Here is a 20,094-nt window from a genome sequence, read left to right on the forward strand (position 1 = left end):
GACAGTGTTCAAGTTGGTAATATATTGAAAATACATTTTTTGTCATCATTTAAACAAAATTAAGTAGTTGTTTCTGATTACTATAACAGTGAAAAGGAGTCCTGGTGACATCATGGATTATCCACTGGGATAATAAAGGGTAGGTGAGCAATTCCAACCCCACAACCATTCAGAGGAACAAAGATGATGCTCCCATAGAGCAAGATTCAGTCTTTCTAACAGAGCAGGGGTACGTTGCATATTTTAAAATCAGGAAAGGTGTGTGTCAGGGTTGACTACTCTTACTTTATTTAATCTGCATGCTGAGCAAATAATCTGAAATATGAAAAATGTAAACGAGAATGTGGCATGAGGGTTGGAGGAAGGCTTACTAACAACCTGTAATATGCAGATGATACAACCTTCTTCTGTAAATTAGGATGACCTGAAGCACACGATGAAGAAACTCAAAGATTGCAGCCATTGATAAGGATTTCAGAACAGTTTAAAGAAAACCAAAATCATCTCTATAGAACCAATAGACTACATCACGCTAAGTGGATAAACCCTTTAAGTTCTCAGTGATTTTATTTTATTTGGATCCAAGATATATTTACAGTGTTAAAGTGTAAATATGTCACTTTGAGGACAAAGGTGTGCCTGGTACCCAAGGTATGCTACTTTCACCCCCTCATATGCATGTCAAAGCTGGACAATGAATAAGGAAGACTATAAAAGATTGATACATTTGAATTATAGTGTTGTCAAAGAGAGTGGAAAATACAATAAACTGTTGGAAGAAATAAAATCTGCCTATTTTCTGTGTGGTGACATCCGTCACATAAATCAAATACCAAAACCAAACTCACTGCCATCAAGTCAATGCTGACTCATAGTGACCTCCTGTGTGTTTTTGAGACTGGAGTAGAAAGTTCAGACTTTTCTCACAAGGAGTTGCTGGTGGTTTTGAACTGTTCTTCTTCAGGTAAGCCAAGGTAACTCGAGATCATTGTGCACCGTACTGCAATCCCGAAAAGATCTGGAGTTGGAAACCATGAGCCACACTGCAGGAAAAAAAATGGGATTTCTACTCCCAAAAAGTTATCGCCTCAAAAACTCAAAAGGGCAGTTCTATCCTGCCCTATAGGGTTGTTAGAAAGACAAGATAGGTACCTAAAGTACATCCAGGAACTGTGGAAGAAGATACAGTCCTCTATGGTATGATTTCTCCTGCAAGGTCACAATTGTCAGCTCTTGGAGCTACACCAGGCACCTCGATACACCTGGCCAAGCAAGGTACTCAGAATGGATTACAAGGTCAAGAAATGTTACGTCATCTATCAGATTTGTCTCCACTGTGCTGCCATAAACTCTTATTGCCCAATGGTGCATTTTATAACAAACCTGTCTATCATTGTGTTAAACAGCTAAGATTTCCCAAAGCCTTCCGTGTAATGCTGATGATTGAGTTGTGTGTTATTGTGAGGCTCTGAGATTCCTGAATTCTTACTGACTTGGTGAAGAGTCCATATACAATTTTTTGAAGTTACCTTCCTTAATCTATTCCTTAAAGCTATTAGAAGAAATCCTGACACAAAGTAGATCACTAAGCAAGTTCATCAGTACAGAACAATGTGTTGGCTGACATCTACAGGTCTCTGGAGCCATGGCCTTGGAATGGGCCACCGGTTCCACCACACTATTGGTGGTTCTCGCTCTTTACTTGGGTAAAGTGCAACCCTAACCAGCTCTACTGTCACAATCAATTTAACTCATGTTTTTAAAATTCATGCCTAATAATTCATTTAAGACCGTCACCTCTGTTTAAAATAGTTCTTTGTTAAAATGGTAATTGTTTGCAGATTGTTTCATGAATGCATTGTCCATTTATCACAGTAAAAGTCCAATAATGTTTGAAGACAATGCCTTTGTGTTTGTGTTGTCTTTCATGCTGCATGGGAAAAAAGGAGCTAAATAAATTCTTTAAAAGGAGATAAAAAACAATAATTTAATTAATAAATCTGTCTTGGAAGAGTACAGCCAGTATGCTCCTTTGAAATGCAGATGACAAGACTTCTTCTCACATACTTCAAAAAAAATTTTAAGTCAACTCTTATCCCTGGACAAGGACATCAAGCTAGTTGAAGCAGTGGGTTAATTAAAAAAAAAAAATCCTGAACAAGATGGATTGACATAGTAGCTACAATAATGGACTCCAACATAACAAAGATTGTAAAGATGGCATAGGAACTGAAAGTGTTTCTTTCTGTTGTACATATATTTGCTATGAGTTGGAAATGATTCAATGGCATCGACAATGTACATGTCATTAATGAATACGAATTACTGTGATCTATGCATTTAATTTAAGAAAAAACTAATTATAATTTATGTATGTGTATCATTAGTCTGGGTAGACTAGAGAAACAAATCCATAGACAGTCATATGTGTATAAGAAAGATTTTTATACATAAGAGCAATTGAATATTGAGAAAACATCCCAGCCCAGTCCAGATCAAGTCCATAAGCCATCAAATCCATGTACCAATCTATAAATTCCTTATAGACTCATGAGACATATGCAATGATGTGGAATGTAGGAAGATCACAGGCTGGTAGGTTGGAAAGTCTGTGGATCCAGGAATGGGGGAAGCATCTTAGTTATGGTGCCAATATTTCATATACCAACTGAGTCAGCAATGGAGAACAGGCTTCTGCAGAGCTTCCAGACTAAGAAAGCCTGAAGAAACTGACTAGAATAAATCAATTTTTGAGCACATTATAAAAAATATGACCCAATACAATGTCCAAATTATAAAATAATATCATTAATATCACAAGCAAGTCCAACTTTCCTGAAGATAAGCCAAGAAATATTGCAACAGTATATTACAGGGAGCTGACAGGCATTCACATTAGATACAGAAGAGAATTAATAGCAAAGAATATCATTGTTTATGCCAGATGGATTGTGGCAGAAAGCAGACACTATAAGGACGATGCTGACTTGTGTTTTATTGAGTATACAAAACATTTGACTATGTAGACCATATAATAAAACCTCTAGTTGGCCCTCAATAAATGAAAACAAAACACTTAATTGTGCTAACATAGATCTTGTACAAAGACCTAGAGGCAGTTATGCAAATAGAACAAGATGCTAATGCATGGTTTAAATCAAGAAAGGTGTGCATCAGGAGTGCATCTCTCAGCATAATTATTCAATCGGTTTGCTAGAAAATAATCAGAGAACTTGGGTTATATGAAGAGGAATGTGCTATCGGATGACACAACCTTACTCGCTGAAAATGAGGAGGACTTGAAGCACTTTCTGATGAAAATCAAGAATTACTGCCTTCATATGGATGACAACTCAATATAAAAAACAAAAATCCTCACAACTGGGCCAATCGGTAAACGGAGAGAAGAACGTGGCTGTCAAGTATTCATCTTGCTTGGATGCACAATTACTGCTCAAGGAAGCAGCATGTGAGAGCGCAAATAATGCGTTACACTGAGTGCAATACTTCTCCAAAGTGGTGACCTACCGGACCCAAGTCAGGGTATTTTCCATTGTCTCACATGCATGGGAAAGTTGTCCAGTGTATAAGGCCGACTCAAAAAGAATCGATGAGCCTAAATTACCGTGAAAACTATTGAAAATACCACAGATGTCCAAAAGAAGAAAAAATCCATCTTGAAAAAAGTAGTCAAAACGCTCCTAGAAGCAAGGTGAGAGACTTTGTCTCACTTTGGACGCCCTATCAGGAGAGATGATGGAGACCTGGAGACAAACGTCGTGCTTGAAAAGGGGAGGAAGACCATACATGAGGCAGATTAACCGCGTGGCTGCAACCATGGGCTCAAAAGGACGAACTGTTGTGAGGAAGGTGCAGGATGGGCCAGTGTTCTGTTCTGTCCGTTGTGCATAGGGCTGCTAGGAGTGGAAGCCACCCTGGGGACATCTACCAACCCAATGGCGAAAGAAGAGGCTCCCACTCCTGGGGGATGGGCCACTGAAAAATCTTATGAAAACCAGGGAAACCTTTTCAAATACAGAGCCTGAAGATGAGCTCCTTACATTGGAAGACACCCACATGAACTATGGAGAGCGACCTCCTGAAGGCTTAGTCCACTCGGAATAAAACTATGGATGAGTTACCCCCCCCCCCGAAAGTAGAGTCCAGGTTAGTATCATGAACAGAATAAAGATTTAAGTATGCCAATTGTTGATGGAGTAGGCTCACAATGAGAAGAGACAGTTGGACACATACATTAATCATCAGAACACAGAATGCACAAAGTATGAATATAGAAAAAAATGGAAAATCACCAAAGATGAAATGGAACACATATAGGCATTGATAAGTTCAAATGGACTCGCATGGGTCATTTTGTGTCAATAATTACATAGTGGTGAGAGTGATAAATTCAAGGATAATGGTGTCACATTCACCATCAGAAAAAGTTTCCAAATATAACACTGTTGGCAGATGATATGTATCCAGATACACGGAAGTCTGTTTGTAAGCATTGCTCTTTTAATTCATACAAAAACCAATCTAGCTTGTTGCTATTCAGTGCTCTCCACTGGTCCTGTTTCACAGGGACGCTGTGACAACAGAAGGCAACTTTGCCTAGTCGTGCACCATCCTCCCAATTTGAGTTATGGTGGCACCCATTGTTAGAGACACCATTGCCAATTCAACTTGCAAGAGGAGTTCTCTTTTTCCCTACTTAGCCAAACTTGATGTCCTTTTCCAAGGACTGATTTGCCATGTAACCCGTCCAAAGTACATGAGACAACGCCTTGCTTCTAAGGAGTAATCCGACTACTTATTCCCAGACACATTTGTTTGTTCTTTCAGCAGTACATGATACTTGCTATACTCTACCCCAGCACTGTGATTCAGATGCAGCGACTCTTCTAGGGTTTTCTGTATTGAAGGTACAACTTTCGCATCCACATAGTGATTGAAAGGAAAGAGCATGGCTTGGATGAGGCACAGTTTAGTCGTGAAAGTCACATCCCTCTTTTGCAACACTTTAAAGAGATTTAGTGTAGCAGAATTATTCCAGCGAGTGTTGTTCACCTCTGTACTGCTGCTTCCATGTGCATTGATTGTGGATTCAAGCCGATGAAATACTTGCCAACTTAAATATTTTCTCTGTTTATTATGAAGTTGCCTATTGAAGTTGTGAAGATTTTGGTCTTCTTTACTTTGAGTTGTCATCTATACTGAAGCTGCAATCCTGGATCTGCATCACCAAGTGCTTTCCATTCACCTTACTTTGCGCAAGCTAGATTTGTGTCATGAGCTCACTGAAGTGTTCTGGAATTTTCTTTCTTCTCTAGCTTGCTATTATCCAGATTGTCAGAGTATGCCTTTGCATACTAAATAAAACACAAATTAGCAACGTTTTTTGTATTATCTACCTTCAGTCAAGATCCAGTTGACCTCAGTCATGATATTTATTGTTCCATACCCTTTCTCTAAATCTGGCCCATATTTCTATCAGCTCTATGCCAATGTATGGCTGAAACAGTTTTTGAACATTCTTCACCAACATTTTACTTGTATGTGATAGCAATGATATTGTTGTACAAACCGTGCATTCTGTGGTGTCACTTTTCTTTGGAATGAGTATAAATATGAGTACCAATGCCACCAAATTAGCAATAGAGAAATTATAAAACTACCAATTTCTTCACTCTGAAATCGATCAAACTGGCAAAAGAAATGTGTTGTTAATTATTGGTGATTTGAATGCAGCAATTGGAAACAAAAAGATAGGAAAAGTTGTTGGAAAATACAACCTTGGTGATAAAAGCAAAATTGAAGACTGAATGCAAGGATTTGGTAAAACCAGGGACGTCTTCTATTTTGTTGTTGTTAGGTGCCTTCATGTCAGTTCTGAGCCACAGAAACCCCTATGCTCAACAGAATGAAACACTGACTTGTCCTGCACCAACTTTACAATTATTTTTATGTCTGAGACCATTATTTCTAGAATGTGAAAGATTAAAACAAACAAACATCTGGAGGCCAGTAGATGGAATAAACAAATCAAAATGACTATGTCTGTTGATTGTCCTGATCAAATAATGGTTATGAATCGGTCTTCTAACTGCAAGGTCAGTAGTTTGATATCACCAGCCCACAAGAAAGACAGGCTTTCTACGTCCATGAAGACTTACAGTCTCAAAAGTCTACATGTACAAGTCTACCCTGTCCTATAGGATTGCTATGAGTCAAAATAGACTTGATGGCAGGGAGATATATGTCTAAATAGAGCATGGAGAAACTCATTCTCATCAGTCAAAATAAAGCCAGGGGATAATTCTAGAAAAAAAATATGGCTCAGGTATAATTTCATGATGACATTGAAGGAAAATTAAAACTAGTTCATAAGAACCAAAATACAATCTTGAGTATATTCAGTCTGAATTTAGAGACTACTGCAAGGACAGATTTTACACATTGAGCAACTATGGAATAGTTGAAGCAAATCACACACATGAGGAATGAAAAATCATTTTAAAAAACAGACAAGATGAAAATAGTTGTAGGAAAAGATACTGAAGCTTGCTTTGACTGTGGAGCAGCTAAAGCAAATGGAAGAAATCACGACGGAAAATTTGAAAAGAAAAGCTGAAGGGGCAGCTCAAGAAGAAAAAGGCGAATATTACAATGAAATGCAGAAGTTTTGAAGTGGGAAATTAGAAGGGAAGAACATACGCAGTGCATTTTAATTGAAATAACTAAAGAAAAATACTTCAAGCCTTGATTTACAATATTTAAGCAGTTCATGGGCAAAATATTAAATTATGTAGTATTTCATAATTTGTAAGATTACATTTTCCTACGAAAATGTTTCCAGATACAACACTGTCTGTTTTGGTTTTTTTTTTTGCCTTTTTTTGTTTTTTTGCCTTTTGAAAACCTACTTAATATTTGTGTGTGTTAAACATACAAGTTTGTCTGTCCTTGGATAGACTCTCTAAAAATTAATAGTTTAAAATCTCTGGATTAGAATTATTTCAGAAGACTAAGAAACACTTTACCACTATAATATCCTTGATATTATGGCTAGAAAATTAAACTCTGTAATTTAGTCCAAAGGAGACAGATGTGGCAATCTCCTCCCATGCAGATTTACCATTCTGGAAACACCATGTAGCTGTCCTGCTCTGTCCTCCAGGATCAGTGGGAGTCAGGACCTATTTGACAGCAGTGGGTAGAATCCGGTAAAAGAGAACCCTGATGTTCGACAATGAAACACTCAACTCTTAACCCAAAGGTTATCTGTTCAAACTCACCTCAGTGCTCACTCACTCGGAGATATAACTACAGATCTGCTCTGATATTGATTTTCAAGAAAGACTAGGCAAGTGAAGTTCTACTCTCCCAGATGGTGTCATAGTGAGGAGAATTTGATTCAACAGCACCAAACAGCAACAGTGTACTGAACATATCGGGTATGAGACAAACTTGGGTTTTAATCCACTGAGTCTTCCACTGGAAGGGCGTCAATTCTGTTTAATGATTACTCCATTAGTCTAAATTCCATTTCTATCATATGGTCTATAAAAACCACAGAGTCCTCACAGAGGTGTAGGAGAAATAGTGCATGAGGAATACAGAAGATTTCAGCTAAATATGCTCATTTTAAAATATATTATTTATTAAAAGTTTTGTAAGGTGATGCACAGTTAAATGTTATGAAAGATGCAGCTGCATAGTGATAAATATAAACAACTAAACATGAGATGGATAAACAAAGAGATGAGTTTATATATGGCAAAAAGTGACATATTCTGATATCAGTCAAATAGTTCAATTTCAGGATACATAACTTTTCAAATCATCCCATTGTAAATTTAGTTGAGTAATTAAATTGTGAATTTTTGGTAAAGTAGGAGAAAAGATGTATAATTGATTTAGATAGTTTTAAAATATCGTGAGCCTCTATTGCTATTTCATAAAAATAAAATATAAGTTATAATAAGAAATTATATATGACTGTTTTGTTACCAAATCATGTGGAACTGTAGGGCAAAGAGAATTAAGTTGTGGGTTAGAAGATTGGCAAGTGACATTTTTCTCCATTAATTCTGTATTCTTCAGTTCCCTCTGTGTTACCCCCTCAGGCTGAAGTCCCAATATGAGGTTTGTCACAATCTGTATCTGTCACCTCAAGTGAATGAACAACTTCCCAATATGTTCCTGACAGCAGGACTTCAACCATGTGGGTGGATCTGGGAACAGCTGTTGATTGGCACTTCAAATGTTTCCCATCCTCTCCAGGGACGCTTCACTTCTGCTGAGGAAGTCAGGTGCTTCAAAAGGATGTATGTTAACTATTTCTGGCCTGATTTATTATTTTTTAACAATCTTTTGAAAATGTAACTTGAGAAAATATTTTTAAGCATATTATGTAACTTCCAGATGGATGAAATATTAAATCTTATTTCAATCTTCCTGTATATTTTACTATTTATTTTTATAGATATGCTCTTCTTATCAAGATAAATTAATTATTTTAAAGATTAGTTATAAAATGATTACATTTATACATTTTTATAAATAAATATCTTAAAACTGAACTTTAGATCAGACAATAAAAATGTCCAAGACTTCAGGACCAAGGGTGTGAGGGGCGATGCTGGCAGAGTGGAGGGTGAGTGGGTTGGAAAGGGGGAACTGATTACAAGGATCTACATGTGACCTTCTCCCTGGGAGAGGGACGGCAGAGAAGTGGGGAAGGGAGACTCCGGATAGGGCAAGATATGACAAAATAACGATGTATAAATTACCAAGGGCACATGAGGGAGGGGGAAATGGGGAGGGAGGGGGTAAAAAAAGAGGACCTGATGCAGGGGTTAAGTGGAGAGCAAATGCTTTGAGAATTATTGGGGCAGGGAATATATGGATGTGCTTTATACAATTGATGTATGTATATGTATGGATTGTGATAAGAGTTGTATGAGCACCTAATAAAATGTAAAAAAAGAAAAGAGGAGAAAAAAAAGAAATTGATTAGGGCAAAGAATGTACAGATGTGCTTTATACAGTTGATGTATGTATATGTATGGACTGTGATAAGAGTTGTATGAACCCCTAATAAAATGTTAAAAAAAATGTCCAAGACTTACCATATTTATCTTGTCTTACTGCACTGAAAAGTATATTTGTGAGAAATATGTTTTAAAATCTGTCATATAATGTACATTTTAAATATAAATCAAGTTTATGCTATAATATGGGAATTAAATATTCCAGTGGCGAATCTCTTTATTGGTTGATTTTGATCCATTGATCTATAGAAGCAATGAATGTTGGTATTAACTCAATAACCTTGAAATAATATTTATACTATCTTAAAAACTTTTAAGGTAAACTAATATGTAAAAGTAAACTATTAAAATTTATTACCATAAATACTTAATGGAAAACAAATCTTGATGTATAAAGATAATACAAAATTGTATTATTTCTATAAAATCATGCTCAAACTTTTAATCCCTTCTAGAAGTAATCAATAACAAGTTAATAAATCTGTTGAATACTGCAAAATTAAGTAAATTTTAACATCTGCATTTCTAATTTTACATTTTAATTTAATTTAAAATTAGAAATGCAGATGTTATAATTTACTTAATTAGATATATGTAATTTTTATACATATATAAATATATAATTATATGTATACACACAGTAAATAGTAGATGTAGGTCAGGCACAAAGTTGTATAAAACAATTCAAAGGAATGGATTCACTATATGGTAGCAAATAATTTTAATAATGCTATTATATAAATAAGTAGGTATCCTAAGTTATTAGTAACAAAATAAAATGAGAGAGCCTATATACTTTATTAAGTCCTTAAACTCAATCATTTAAACAAAACAGAACTAATTAAAATTTTTTAAATTTAGATATGTACAAACTTACCTTATAGATAATAAAAATAAAATGTTGTATGGCATTTTATTAAGTCCAATGGTGTTGAATTAGTTCTACCACAATAAAAAGTATGTTCAATTTCTTACCATCAATACATGTGACTGTAACTTTATTTGAATATTGGGTATTTGGATATATCATCAAATTAAGATCAAGTAATTCTGTTTGGTTGGACCCTAATCCAATGATTTATTTCCACATAAGAATAGGAAAAATCTAAGTCAACCACATATAGATGAGAAAGCAGAGATTGGGTGATGTCAAGATTGCTTATAAACCATCTGAAATCATGAGCCCAATTAAAAAACCAAACTCATTGCCTTCTCTTTAACTCTAACTCATAGTGATCATATAAGACAACATAGAACTGTAAATCATTGAAACCTTTGAAATTAAGTAAATTTTAATGTCATACTTCTAATGTATAGTAGAGAATTTTAATGAAGAGTATATAGTGACATATAGGAAATAGTCAGGCATTTGATGGACTTCTGAGATGTAATTCTATCCAGGAGTAGAAAGCTTCATCTACCAATCACGGCAGGCTCCTTCCTCAGGAAACCAGTGGCTTCACATTTCTGACCTTGTAGATAGATGGTCAGTATATAACCCACCATGCCATCAGGCTCTGACATGAGGAAGAAATCAGAAGGAGCAGGAAAGCCTCGTCCCCTGCAGTGCTGAGAAGGCCTCTGGCACTGTGGGTTAGGAGTTGGGCTGCTCACTACAAGGCTGGCTTTTCAAACCCACCATCTCCTTTGAAGAAGGATGATGCTTTCTGCTTCCATAAAGATTTACAGTACTGGAAAACTCATTCTGTAATCAGAATTGACTCGATGGCAGTGCATTTTAATTACAACCTTCAGAGGAAACTTGGTCCTGCTGGGGTTTGACTTGGGGCTTGAACTCTTGAACTGTGAGAAAATAAAAGCGTGTTATTTTCAGCCACTCTGTGAAATGTTGTTACTGCAATCCTAGGACATTAACACAAACCAACAAACCAAACTAAACCTGTTGCCATGGAATTGATCAACAACCTCATAGGACATAGTAGAACCGGTGCATAAAGCTTCCAGTAAATCCTCTCTGAAGCAGTGCCTCATCTTTCTTCTGAGGGGCACCTGCTAGGTTAAAACCACCTACCTTCAGATTAGTCGTCCAATGTTTAACCGGCTGTGTCACCAGGTTTCCTTGTAAACTAGCACAGAGACTAAGTCAACTAAGTAACTAATACAGAGTCTCATAATATTTATAATTATTTAGAAAGACAAGAAAATATACATTAACTTTGTAATTTAGTTGCAATATGATTGCACTTAAGAAGAATTTGGTCAATAACTCAAAACCACCAGTCACTCCAAAGAAGAAAATCAGGCTTTTGATTTTTCATAAAGAGTTATAGTTTTGGAAATCCAGCGGAGTTATAGTTTTGGAAATTCTACTGTTCTCAATCACTGAGTTGGAATTCACTAGATGGCACTGAGTGAGTGTGTTGGACATGGTTCTCTAGAGAAACAAGATCAGTGCAATGTGATTTTTTAGATATAGATATACATATAGACATAGATATATACAATATTAGAAATAAACAGCTAGTCTATAGAGCAGTACAAATGACTCAGTGCAATTCCCTTCCAAGAGACAGCAGTCCTTCAAGTCACGAGGACCACTGGGTGCAAGTCAAGGAAGCAGACAGCCGAGTTCTCTGTACAGCAATTCGGGCAATCCAGCTGCAGGCAGCAAACAGCAAGCAGGTCACCAACAGTCAGCTAAATGACAGGGTTCCACAGTCCCCAGCTCAAGCGATGTATACTCTAATAGCATGATGAAGCAGGCCTTGAAAGAACCTCAAATTACAGCGACATAGTCCATGGGTTGGTGTCCCCAAGGTAGCATAGTTCACAAGTGGAAGCAGAGAATCATCTAAGGCAGCCACACACTGGTCCGATTATCAAAGAGCAAGAGACAAGAAAGATGAGGCTCACCAAGCCATTTATTTCTCTCTCCTTCTAATAAACTGCCCTTCAGTTAATCCCACATGTGCTCATGGACCATGCTTGCATAAAAACCTACCCATCACAGTGAGTGAGTGAGTGAGTGAGTGAGTGAGTGAGTGGGTGACTAGGCGGGCAGGCGAGTGAGCGAGTGAGAGAGTGGGTGGGCGAGTGGGTGAGTGGATGAGTGAGAGAGTAAGTGAGTGAGTGGGTGGGTGGGTGAGTGAGTGGGTGGGTGGGTGGGTGAGTGAGTGGGTGGGTGGGTGGAAGAGTGAATGAGTGAGTGAGTGAGTGAGTGAATGAGTGAGTGAGTGAGTGAGTGAATGAGTGAGTGAGTGAGTGAATGAGTGAATGAGTGAGTGAGTGAGTGAGTGAGTGGGTGAGTGAGTGAGTGCGTGGGTGGGTGGGTGAGTGAGTGGGTGGGTGGGTGGGTGAGTGAGTGAGTGAGTGAGTGAGTGGGTGGGTGGGTGGGTGAGTGAATGCGTGGGTGGGTAGGTGGGTGAGTGAGTAGGTAGGTGGGTGGGTGGGTGAGTGAGTAGGTAGGTGGGTGGGTGGGTGAGTGAGTGGGTGGGTGGCTGGGTGAGTGGGTGGGTGGGTGGAAGAGTGAATGAGTGAGTGAGTGGGTGAGTGAGCGAGTGAGCGAGCCAGTGAGCGAGTACTCTATGTGACACTGAAATCTGAATCTCAAGAAAGTGACAGCAGAGGCCAATCGACCCCTGAAACCATCTTCCAGTCAATTAAGTCTAGATTAATTACTATAACATTATTATTGGATCTCGAGATAAAAATAATCTTTTCTATCCAGTCTCCATCTTTTATGTTCCTCCATACCATATTTTGGAAAAAATGGCCATGACAAACTCCTGTTATAGCTAGATGTGCTTCAAAGCACAGTTTCCAAGAGTTTAGAATGGAGTTCTTTCGTTTTCTGTGCTGAGGGTTACCCCCTTGATTTTATATACAAAACACATCAAAGTTCTTAAATCTGTTTAGGATTCCATTATTTTCTGAATAAATACATGCATAAAATTCTGACCTTGAATTGTTTTTATATTTTAGATTATATAATGAGCGTTTATGAGAAAGTCTATATATTTCAATAGGTCTGTCTGTAGTAGCATCATATAAATATATGTATAATTGTTATCATAACAAAACAGCGTTCCTTGGTGCTAACGGGCCATGCCGGGATAACATATAAGCAAACAGAAAACAAAACACAATCTAAGAGGTTACACTTGGATAATCACATAAATCCTTAAATGGTTACGGAGGACTCTTTTAAAGCATATCAAATACGCACCCTATGTCAAATGTTCAAAAGTGATAAAATCTTCAGAATGAGACTTTAATATAAACATAATGCACAATTTTAAATTGAATGACAATATAACAGTCTGATTTAAAGTAGCTAAAAATCATAGGTAGTGAAGTTTGAATTTAGGATTTTTTTAGTATTGCAGATAAATATTCTAGTGGACTATGTAAGTTTCTCATAAAAAAACTGACATTTCTTATTTTAAAAATGGGGCCACACTTTCTATTGTGAATCGTTGCAATAATAGTTCCCCTACTTAATGATCTGTGTCAGATTTGGAGTCAGGACAATAGTTAATAAGGTGAGTCAATGTTACCTGGGATAGTTTCCACATATAAGAGGTAATAGGCTATCAGGCATCTTCTGGACTGTGACAACTGAAGAAAAACAAAAGAGCTAGCAGCATTGAACACGTAAGCTGCTCTTAATGACAAACAATAAAGTACTAAGGATCCCCACTAGGACCCGGAATGTACCAACACAGTCTACACAAACACCAACTGAAAGCACCACAACGTATTTCTCATTCGAAGATAGTGAAATAAAATAAAATTTAATGATATTTTAATTCCTATACTTCTACTCTATTTTCATTTGAAAAAGAAGCTCAGATTATAACCTAAAAGCAAGTGTGCATAAGCAAGTGTGGTGAAGAAGGCTGATGGTGCCCGGCTACTGAGAGATATAGCGTCTGGGGACTTAAAGGCTTGAAAGCAAACAAGCAGCCATCTAGCCCAGAAGCAACCAAGCCCACACAGAAGCAGCACACCAACATAGGTGATCATGAAGGGCAGAGGAGACCAGGTCTCCAACAACAAAGGTGGGGTGGTGGTGAGAATCACATCACCGTGAAAGAGGGGGAGTACATGATGGGGACCCAATGCCCATCTGTAGACAGCTGGACATCCCTTCCAGAGGGGTAGTGGGGAGGAGAGGGGTCACTCAGGGTTCAGTGTAGCAACAATGAAACTAAAAACCTTCCTCTAGTTCCTGAACACTTCCTCCCCTCCCAATCATCATGACCCCAATTCTACCTTGCAGACCTGGTTATACCAGAGGATGTACAGAGGTGCAGTGGGGATCTTGAGGCACAGGGAATCTAGGACAGACAAATCCCTCAACACCAGCGGTGGGAGTGGCAACACCAGGAGGGAAGGGGGTGTAGAAAGGGAGAACCAATTTCGGAGATCTATGTGTAACCTCCTCTCTGGGAGATGGGCAATGGGGAGGCAGGTGAGGGGAGACGCCGGGGAGTGTAAAATAAGATATAATAATTATTTATAAACTATCAAGGGACCAGGGGTGGGATCGGGGAGGGAGGGGGATGGGGGAAAAAAAGGGAAACCGAGCTGATTCCAGGAACCCAAGTGGAAGGTGAATTATGAGAATGACGAGTGCAACGAATGTATAAGGGTGCTTTGCTCAATTGATGTATGTACAGATTGTGATAAGAGCCTTATGAGCCCCAATAAAAAGATTTTTTTAAAAAGCAAGAACAAAAGTCAAAGTGGAAGAATGAAATAATGTATTATTTTGTTTCTTAATCATTTGATTGGGGGCTCTTATGTCTCTTATCACAATCCACATGTACAGCCATTGTGTCAAGCACATTTGTACATATGTTGCCATCACCATTTTCAAAATATTTCCTTTCTACTTGAGCCCTTTGTATTAGTTCATTTCCCCTTCCCCCATATTCCCTCCCACATGAACCCTTGATGTTTTAGAATATTTTTCATGTCTTACACAGACCACTTTCTCCCTTCACCTACTTCTGTGGATCATGCCCCTGGGAGGGGTTTATATGTTGATCATTGTGATCTGTTTCTCCTCCCACCTTCCCCTTAACCTCCTGGTACTGCTACTCTCATTATTGGTCCTTAGAGGTTTATCTGTCCTGGATTCCCTGTGTTGTGAGCCCTTATCTGTACCATTGTACATGGCCTGGTCTAGCTTCTATTTAAGTTTACCCTCAATGCAAAAACACCTTTTTCTAATAACCTGGCATTCTGTGATACTCACTTTCCTAACACAAGCACTGAAGACAAAATGAATGCATAAGCAACTGTGGTGAAGAAAGTGATGATGTCCAGCTATTAATAGATCTAGCATCTGGGGTCTTAAAGGCTTGAAGATAAACAAGCAGTCATCTAGCTAAGAAGCAACAAAGTCCACATGGAAGAAACCTCTGTGATCATGAGGTGTCAATGGGGTCAGGTATCACGCATCAAAGGCCCAGAACAAAAAAATCACATCAACATAAATGAGGGGCACACAGAGTGGAGGCCAAAGCTCAACTCTAGACAATTGGGCATCCCCACAGAGAAAGGTCCTAAGGAAAAGACAAGCCAGTCAGGGTGAAATATAGCACCAATGAAACGTACACCTTTCTTCTAGTTCTTTAACTACTAGTTCTTTAACTACTAGTTCTTTCTACTAGTTCTTTAACGCTCCCCTGGTGGGAGCACTTTCATGACCCCAATTCTACCTTGTAAATAAAGCTTTTTATTGACCATATTTCCTTTATTTTGCCTCAGTCTTATATACCTATAAACTCGAATATAAGCCGACCTGAGTATAAACCGAGGCACTTAATTATTACCTGGGAAACCAGAAAAACTGATTGACTCGAGTATAAGTCTAGGGTAGGAAATGCAGGATGTGAATTAACACAGAGAACAGAGGGGAGAGACAGAGAGCAGCCACAGACACATCCTTACCAATTCAGCTCCCGGCATAAGTGAATCACTACGGGTGCTTCTGAGAATGGGAGCTGTTCTGGTCATAGGACGGCTCTGATTGGTTAGATGTGAGTAAACAAACATTCAAAGCCCTGCAGAGTCAGTGGGTCTTTGAATGAACAGCTGAGAAATGGCAATCACCCGTGAGATAACAGGCGGTCTTCCCTATACCTGGGGGTAGGGTGGGGGGTACAACTGACCTGTATATAAGCCGAACCCCAGTTTTTCAGCACATTTCGGCTTTTACACAAGTGTATATGGTTTGTCTATTTGTATATGATTGGTGTAAAATTCTATTTAAAAATCCCACTGGTGAGAGTTTACTTGTTTTATGCATTCACTATATAATATCTTTCACCTTGTTAATCATTTGGTGAATTCCTTTAAAAATAATGAGCAAAAATCTGGCCCATGTTTTTAAGATGGAAGAGCAAGAAAAGAGAAAAGGTGGAGAAAGCAAGGAAAGAAAAGGAGGAAGAAAAAAACAAGGGACAAATTCCACTCTGGGATGAAAAGGGAGCAAGCATTTCATTTATTTATTTTTTGTACAAAATATTTGGTGTGAGAAGATGGACTATAGCATATAAGAGCAAAATAATCCTGAAAGCTTGGTAAGAAAACAGAAGGATATTAAGAGTGGATGAGGAAGAAGAGATATCATTGCTGACATCAGATGGATCTTTCCTAAAAGCAGATAATCCCTGAAAAATGTTTACTTGCATTTTATTGATTATGGAAAGGCATTGAACTTTGTGGGAAATAATCAACTATGGAAACATTGAAAAGAAAGGTAATTACAGAACATTTCATTGGAGGTACATTTCAATTATGATGTTCACTATTAATATTAAATATGCTGCAACAAGGGTCTTCGGCATAGGGACAAATGGAAGGATGGCACAGGATGGCGTTTCATTCTGCTGTGCTCAGGGCCACTATGGGTTTGTATCAACTAGGTGAAATCTAAAATGACAAAAACTTTTCCTGCTGTGTGGTGAGGCCACGGGTTAGGTACTGAGCTTTTAATGGAAAGGTTTGTGGTTTAAGACCACCAGCTTCTCATCTTAGAAAGACGAGGCTATATGTCCCTCTAAAGATAGAGTGTAGGAATCCCTGCATTGTGTCCATAGCAGTCGAACCAACGTGATAGCAGTAGGTGGTATGAAATGCTGGACTGAAAAAAACCCAAAATCTCTGTTGTTAGGAGTGGTACCTGGATTCACCTTAGACATGATAATTGTGTAATATTTTCAAATATTTTAAACCTGTTATCAGGGGGCATGATTATTATCAGTTGCTTGAAAAGGACAGCAGACTTGATAAAGCTAGGGAAGACCGTCCATGAGATGGACTGCACAGTGACTGTGACACTTTGTTAGTCAAAGGAATGATGATGAGGTGTGCGCAAGAGCCAGCAGCATTTTGTTCCATTGTATGTAGGGTTGTAGTGAATCAGAACCAACTTGACAGTAACCAGCAACAACTACAGAATTAAGAATAATGTATGTGGCAGCATGTATAATTGCTTTCTAATTAGGTGGTATTCAAATTAGACTTGTTCAGTAGGGGCTTTCCAGATGAAGAAGACATAGAAAATAGGTTAATATTGCTGAAGTGTCCCATTCAAGATGGACTACAGAGAGGCAGATGGATTGTCAATTAAAGTTATTAAGTCCATTAGACTTTATTCCTTGCCAGATTGAAAAGCATCCTAAAAAAGACCCAAGACATTAGTAGAAAGCAATGATAGCAATTAGATCGATGTGAGGAGAGTCTGTATTAGGGGATGACTAGCTGGGACTACTTACGTAGCAGTTCGACTTTGTAGCACATAGGTTACCATGTGTCAGGTTTGACTCAGTGACAATGAGAATGGAAATAAGAATTACAGGGACAAATATTTTGAAATATTCATTTAAAAATATAATCCCTCAAATGCAGTGAGTGTGAAAAGGAGGAAACCCGTGCAGAGTGAGAGAGCTAGATTTTAGATGGCATACCGTGGCGCTCATCTCTGTGAGTTTCCTATCAATGGATTTACTACTGTACCTTCTCATATACTACTGCTATTTACAGCACATTTGCCATAACTTAAAAGAATTGATAATACCAGAAGTTTCAGAGTCATTCGCATATGCAAAAATCAGGCGTTCAATAAATCCATTTTAGCATTTAAAGCATTACAATCTCATATAAGATCTATCACAAAATATTCTGTTTTATTTTATGTATTTGTATCTACATATTTCCCTCCATTCTATTACATAAAAACATTAAACATCAGAGTGTGTAAGTAAGAAGTATTGGAGTTTGATTCTAGGTAATACGACTAAATGATTGACCAAGACATATAGAATAAAATAAACAGAACTCTAGAAGTTAGTGACCGTATTTTATACTGTTGCTTTTCTGGCTTCACCTGAAGCTGTAGGAATATTACTTTTATTAATTTGATACTATGACACTAATTTTGATCTTTTTCACATTGGCCCTAACTCATGACAAACCTATGTACAAAGGAAGAAACTGTTACGCATTCGAATGGATTTCATTCATAGATTTTCACTAGGAACATGACAAGCCTTTCTTCCTAGTCTGCATTAATTTGTACAGTCCACTTGAATCTGTTTAGAATCATTGCAACTCTGAAGCCCCAAGCTGGAAGGTGTATGTAGTGGCTACACATTAAAGATATTACTCATTAATCAACGTTCCGTCACCACATGGAAGGCAGCAGTTCTGCCATTGAGCCCTCACGACGCCCTACAACACTGATTGAAGCAGCCATCTGTGAGTTGATGCGCACTCGTGACTACTTCCTACGACTCAGAGTAGAACTGTTCCCCATAGGCTTCAATGGCTCACATTTCAGAAGTAGATCATCTATGCTTTCTTGTTAGATCCTCTTCGAAAGGAATTGAACCAACTCTACAGTTACTTGCCAAATGTGTTACCTTTTCCCACCCAATCACTAAATAAAGAGTTATTAAGGCAACAATAATAAACACAATTTCTGCCATTGAATTGATTCCAACTCACAGTAATTCCACGTGCTACAGGTACTTCTTAGCTACAATCTTCATAGACACACATTGCTTAATCTTTTTGGTTGGGAGCCACATGTGTGCTTTTCAATGACCACCCTTTAGGTTAGTAGTTAAGCATAAACCATTTCGGTCACTGGCTGGCCTTGTTATCGGTTCTACTACCAACATCCAATGCAATGGAATTCTTACTCATAGCAGCCCTGTAGGAAAAAGAACTAGCCCTTTGAGGCTCCAAAGGTGTGAATCTTAGGGGACTAGAAAGCCTCATTTTACCAGCCCTAGCACCCAATAGTAACTAGTGGGTTTAATCCTCCCAATTTGTGTTGAGAAGTCCAATGCTGTGAGTCCTTCTTGGGGTATCTTAGTTTTGCTTCTGCTCTGGGTACAAGTTCTGGGTAAGCACAGTTAAATGCTGTGCTTTTCAGTAGTGTTCTGAAATAATTTCCAGGGATTAGATTGAAAAACATTTGGGGCATTACTTTGCTTTTCATACAAAAATATCAGGACTTATAGATTTATGTTTACAATTTATGAAAAACCAGAAAGAAAGCATATGTCTTATGCTGTAAATACTTGTGTATTGGATAATCCATATCTTACTGACAATATTAAGCTACTTAATATTCCTTTACCCTCAAATGAGTCTTCATATTTAATTTTCCAATGAAGACCATATTAAATTAATTCCTTAAATTTTGCCCTTGAGAATGTATTCTTCAGATTTAAAAATTCATAGACCTTGTGTATCAAGGATGGAAAGTTTACCATTTTTTTATTGAAAGTCACAGCTACCAACATCTGTCAAATTTCTAATATAATAAAAAAGTTCCATTCAAAATTTAGTGAATATAGAAAATTTAAGAGGGAAATGAAGGGCAATATATTTTGCCTAAATTAAGATAGTATTGCACATTTTCACTGATTTAGAAATGAGGGAAGAAAAAGGGAGAAATGGAGAGGAACCAGAGAGGAAGGAGGGAAGAAATGAAAGCATAAACAACATCAGTGTCATAATTGTGTTGCCTCAGTCATCATCTTTGTCCACC

Source organism: Tenrec ecaudatus, chromosome 3 (genome assembly GCF_050624435.1).
Source record: "Tenrec ecaudatus isolate mTenEca1 chromosome 3, mTenEca1.hap1, whole genome shotgun sequence".
NCBI classification, from domain to species: Eukaryota; Metazoa; Chordata; class Mammalia; order Afrosoricida; family Tenrecidae; genus Tenrec; species Tenrec ecaudatus.